The sequence below is a fragment of the Pogoniulus pusillus genome, chromosome 16 (assembly GCF_015220805.1).
Source record: "Pogoniulus pusillus isolate bPogPus1 chromosome 16, bPogPus1.pri, whole genome shotgun sequence".
Taxonomy (NCBI): domain Eukaryota; kingdom Metazoa; phylum Chordata; class Aves; order Piciformes; family Lybiidae; genus Pogoniulus; species Pogoniulus pusillus.
In genome coordinates, this window is record NC_087279.1 from 1392314 (window position 1) to 1398313 (window position 6000).

A 6000-nucleotide genomic window follows, 5' to 3' on the forward strand; every position below is an offset into this window, starting at 1 on the left:
CACCTCTCCTGCTCCAGGACCAAGCTCGTGGTGGTTTTGGGAACAAAACCTACTTCTGAGCTAAGCTGGATCGTGGTGGTTTTGAGAACACAACCCCCACTCCTAACCTAAGCCAGAGCTACTCAGACTGACATCTGCTTAGGTCGACTCAATGATCCTAGAGGCCTCTTCCAACCCAAACAATTCCCTGATGCTATGGTTCTCTGAGTCTAACCTAAGCCAGATCTACTCAGGCCAATGTCTCCATAGGGTGAAGCTTGCAGTTGATAGTCTTAGAGGTCTCCTCCAGCCAAAACTATCACCTCTGAGTCTAACCTAAGTCAGATCTACTCAGGTGGATGTCTGCTTAGGTTGAAGGTTGAACTAGATGATGTTAGAGGTCTTCTCCAACTGAAACAGTTCTGTGATGCTATGAGGGGAGATTGAGGCTGGAGACAAGGAAGAAATTCTTGACAGTGAGGGTGGGGAGACACTGGCACAGGGTGCCCAGGCAGGCTGCGGATGTCCCCTCCCTGGAGGGGTTCAGGGCCAGGTTGGATGAGGCCTTGAGCAACCTGTCCAGAGGGAGATGTCCCTGCCCATGGCAGGGGGATTTGAACTGGTGATCTTGAAGGTCTCTTCCAACCCAACCCATTCTGTGATTCTATGGATCTGTGATTCTTAGATTCTAACCTAAGCCAGATCATAGAATCAAGCAGGTTGGAAGAGACCTCCGAGCTCATCCGGTCCAACCTAGCACCCAGCCCTAGCCAATCAACTAGATCTACTCAGGCTCCTTTCCATGGTGCTCACCAGGGACTTACTCAAGGCTCACTTCTGCTGAGAGCAAGGTTTCCACCACCTTGCAATCTGGAAGGCTGGCATGATGTGAAAATACAACCCTTTAATAGGGTGCAGAAGGGTGGGAATGACCAGAGCCAGCAGCCACAGCAGATGGGCAGCTCTCCTGCCTGGGTGAGCCAGGTTACACCAAACCCAATTAGCTGCTGTGATCTTTCACATCTAAGAATCTGGAAGTTCCTTTTGTGTTGGGTTGGTTTTTTTGTTGGGTTTTTTTTTCCCTTCAAGGTGTGGCTCAGCACCACAGGTTACACTCAGCAAGCTGCATATTGACAGCAATTTGCCTCTTTGCAGTCTTGGAAGTGGGAAGAATCCTGTTCCGGGAGCAGGCTGGGCAGAAGCCCTGCGAGCAGCAGGTTGTAATTAGGGGCTGGAAGAACCTCACTCCCAGACCACACCTTCCTCTGCCTCCTGAGAACTCATCTGCAGCAGGGACTGCCTCCAGCCAAGGCTCCTCGGCAGGAAGTGTCCCTACCAAAGGGGTGGTGGTTGCTGGTTTCTCCTAGCTGGTTTGTGTGTGTGTGAGGATGGAGTTGTTAAGCTGGATTGCTATTTATAGATTCACTTCTGGAAGGGCTTTGCTTTTCCCTCCTCTTTCTGTGCACACAGCACAGACACTGCAGAGTGTGCCCAGGTTGGATTAGCTTCTGTAGAGCCCTGCATTCACACAACCATACCATTGCTTGGGTTGGAAAAGCCCTCTGAGATCATCCAGTCCAACCAGCAACCCAGCCCCACCATGGCCATCAAACCATGGCCCCAAGTGACATGGCCACACCTCTCTTGAGCACCTCCAGGGATGGGGACTCCAGCACCTCCCTGGGCAGCCTGGGCCAGTGCCTGCTATGCCAGAACAACCCCGAACAGAGATTACCAAACAAAGCCCCCCTCAGACCCCTCTCCCCACAGAAGGACACACTCTGCAGACACCCCCAGCCCCTGAGCCCAGCTCCTGCTCCTCATCCCCCTGCCATGGCACCACAGGCAGTGGTTCCTCCTCTGTACAAACCACCACTTCTCTCCAGGTCCAAGGTTCCTTCACCATCACCATGGGCTCAGTGTCACTGCTGCCCTGGACCGTGCCTGTAGCACAGTGTGGTGACCCACAGGGATCCTGCTTTGGCTGCTCCCCATCACCTCCAGCCCCTGGTTCTGGCTGTCTGAGCCTGGGCATGGGGGCTGCAGCTTCTGCATGTGCTTGCACATCATTTACTTGTCCTCCTGCCTTTTGTCCATTCCTCACTCTTATTATCACCCAGATTCTGCCTACTGCAGCTGCTGGAAGGGGGCAGCCAGCCAAAACATGTAGAATCACAGAATCAGCCAGGCTGGAAGAGAGCTCCAAGCTCTGCCAGCCCAACCTAGCACCCAGCCCTGCCCAACCAACCAGACCATGGCACTCAGTGCCCCAGCCAGGCTTGGCTTCAACACCTCCAGCCACGGCCACTCCACCACCTCCCTGGGCAGCCCATTCCAATGCCAATCACTCTCTCTGCCAACAACTTCCTAACAACATCCAGCCTGAACCTGCCCTGGCACAGCTTGAGGCTGTGTCCCCTTGTTCTGTTGCTGGGTGCCTGGCAGCAGAGCCCAACCCCACCTGGCTACAGCACTCAAGGGGTGGCCTGAGCAGTGCTGAGCACAGGGGCACAAGAAGCTCCCTTGTCCTGCTGCCCACACTGCTCCTGAGCCAGCCCAGGATGCCATTGACTCTGCTGCCCACCTGGGCACTGCTGCCTCCTCTTCACCTCCTCTCTCTCAGCACCCCCAGCTCCCTCTCTGCCTGGCTGCTCTCAGCCATTCTGGCCCCAGCCTGTAGTGCTGCTTGGGGTTGATATAGAATCACAGAATCATTCTGGTTGGAAGGGACCTCTCAGACCATGGGGTGCAAGCATTAACCCAGTGCTGCCAGGTCACTACTAAACCATCTTTACATGGTTCCACCCCCATCTGAGCACTGAGCCAGGAGCTCCTCAGACTGTCCTCCTTTCTCTGCTACACTGAGGAAATCTAAAGCAGGATGATGCATTCCAACTCATGTTCCATGTTGTCCTGCTGTCCAGAACAGCCTTGTCACATAGCAGCCAGGGTGAGGTCTCTTGTTCCAGGGGCTCCTCACCAACCCTCTCTCTTTGACTCTGGTTCAGGAATGGCTTTGGATCATCAGCACGTGGCCACATTCCTCCGCTCTGATGTCGTTGCTGAGATTTGCTGATTCCATTGTTCTGTCACTACAGAGCCTTGCTAAGGTCCTGGCTACCACTGCTAGAAGGTTCATCTCCTCCCCACCTTCCCCGGGGACCATTCAGGGGCCATCAGGGCACACCTAGGATGCCCAGAGGGACATCATTCTGGACTGGATCTGCTCAGCAGCAGCAACCTGATCTAGTTGAGCATGCCCCTGATTATTGCAGGGGGTGCTGGCCTATGTGACCTTTGGAGGTCCCTTCCAACCCAGACCATTCTGTGACTCTGTGATCATTCTGCTCAGCCATGATTAGAGACTTAGCACTGAGAGGATTACAAACACAACACACAGCAAGGCTAGAGGTGCTTCCTGGAGAAGAGAAGGCTGCAGGGAGACCTCAGAGCAGCCTTCCAGTACCTCAAAGGGGCTGAAGGAGAGCTGGGGAGGGACTTGTGACAAAGGCTGGGAGTGCCAGGATGAGGGACAATGGCTTTGAGCAGAGAGGGGAGAGTGAGAGTGGAGAGGAGGAAGAAATTTGTGACAGTGAGGGTGGTGAGACACTGGCACAGGTTGCCCAGGGAGGTTGGGTGCTTCTGTGCTCCACAACCTCCCTGGAGGTGTTCAAGGCTGGATGAGGCCTCAAGCAACTTGGTCCAGAGAGAAGTGTCCCTGCCCATGGCAGGGGTTGGAACTGGATGAGCTTTAAGGTCCCTTCCAACCAAACCCATTCTGTGACTCACTTCCAAGGGCCTCTCTCCTCTACAGTAAAATATCAGTGCTTGGCCAGATGGGTTTTGCTCAGCAGTGCTCTGAAGCAGAAGCCATGAGCAGCAGAGTGGAGGGCTGAAGAACTGGAGCAGGTTCTCATTAGGGTGCAGCACATGGAGTAATTGCTTGAGGAAGCAGGGGCTGGAAGGCTCAGTTCATTCTGGATCCCACAGCGACTGCAGCCTCGCTTGCGTGTGCAGCTGCTGCAGGCCTGGAAGAGAACTCTACAGCTCCAACCCAAACATCCCTTGCTCCTTCCTTCCTTCCCAGCAGCTCTCAGCAACCTGTATCTGATCCAACATGCCACTTGTGGGCTGGTTTTTTTCCCTTCTGAAGTACTTGCTGAAGCAGTTTGCTGCTCCAAAAGAGGATTTCAGGCAGCTAGTTCACAGCTGACACCCTTCAACATGGATTAGCCAACTCTACACCACAGCCATCACTCTGGCTTCTCTGCCTCCCTGCAGCAAGCTCAGAGAACCAGCCCCACCATGCTCTCAGCAGATCTTCTGGGTGTCAGATTCACAGTGGGTTGGAAGGGACCATCAAAGCTCATCTTGCCCAATGCCCCTACAGTCAGCAGGGACACCTCCGGCTACATCAAGCTGCCCAGGGCCACATGGACTCTCATCATGAATGTCTCTGGGGATGTGGCCTCAACTGTTTTCCACTTTCACAGTATCACAGTATCACAGTATCACCAAGGTTGGAAGAGACCTCATAGATCATCAAGTCCAACCCTTTACCACAGAGCTCAAGGCCAGACCATGGCACCAAGTGCCACGTCCAGTCCTGCCTTGAACAGCTCCAGGGACGGCGACTCCACCACCTCCCTGGGCAGCCCATTCCAGTAGCCAATTCCATTCACAGTTCATCTTATCCAAGGGAACCACCAAAGACTCTCTGGCAGGTCTTTTAGGGACTCCTTTAGCACAGCCCAGGCTGGGTTTGGGCTCCCAAACCTTGGTGCAACCTTTTGCAAAGGCTAAATGTGCCCAGCCCTCCCCATGGCCACCACACACCACTAACATCGCCCATCTCCGAGTGCTGGGGGAAGGGCCAGGGCTGGCTGGGGGGAGCAGCTGTGACTAATCGTTTGAGAGGGAAAACACTTGGTGTCAAAACAACTGAGGAGTGAAGCAGAGCCACGTGGAGCAGAGATGGATGTGGGGAGGTAGGGAGGAGCTTTGGGGGGGGTCAAATTTCCCTTTTTTATAGAATCACAGCCTGGTTTGGGACCTTAAAGATGATCTCATTCCAACCCCCTCTGCCATGGGCAAGGACACCTCAAGGGAGAAGCCAAGCTGCCTTATTTCTTAATGTAGAATGAGGCAGAGAAGGGAAACTTCCTTCTTTCCTTTTTTAAAGATCCTCACATTTCTAGAAAGCTGCTGAATCACAGCCTTATGATAAGCTGTCATGGAGAGGACCTCCTTGGCATCACCTTGTGGCCACCGTGGACCAGCCCACTGCGGCTGCTGAGGCCAGAAGAGCTGAGGGAAGTGGTTGAATTGCTATCCCTGGATGTGTTTTAAAGCCATCTAGATGTGGTGCTCAAGGATGGTCTAGTGGGAAGTGTCCCTGGCTATGGCAGGAGGTTGGAACTAGATGATCTTTGAGGTCCCTTCCAACCCAAACCATTCTATGACATGGTTTAGGAGTGGTCCTGGCAGAGTTAGATAATGGTTGGGCTTGATCTTAGCTATCTGGACAGTTGGAAGGAGATGCTCTTGAAGGCCCCTTCCAGCCCAAACCCTTCTACGAACCTTAGAGGTCGTTTCCAACCTGTACCTTCATCCCAGCAGAGCTCTGCCTAGCTCTGATGCCCAAACCATCACACTTGCACTGCAGCAATTTCCTTTCCTCATTGCTCCTTCCCACAGCAGAGGCTGCAGGTCTCAGGCTCCCCAAGCCTTCCCACGCTGGCCAGGGCGAGCTGTCCAAGCAGGCACACAGAAACCTGCCAGGAAAAGCTGGAGTGCAGGCCCAGGGGGGAGCTTCTCATCCAGCAGACAGCTGCAGCAGGTCCTCTCCTGCCGGGCTACACAGCCAGCCAGGTGTGCTCTAGGGAAACATTTGGGACCTGTGACTTCATAAGGGGAACAAACCCAATTATTTGGAGTCATTTAGAGCAGGCAAAGGACTCAGCCCTGGTACCTGCTTTGCTGCCAGGAGTTATTCACACCCCATGGAGCCACATATATTTG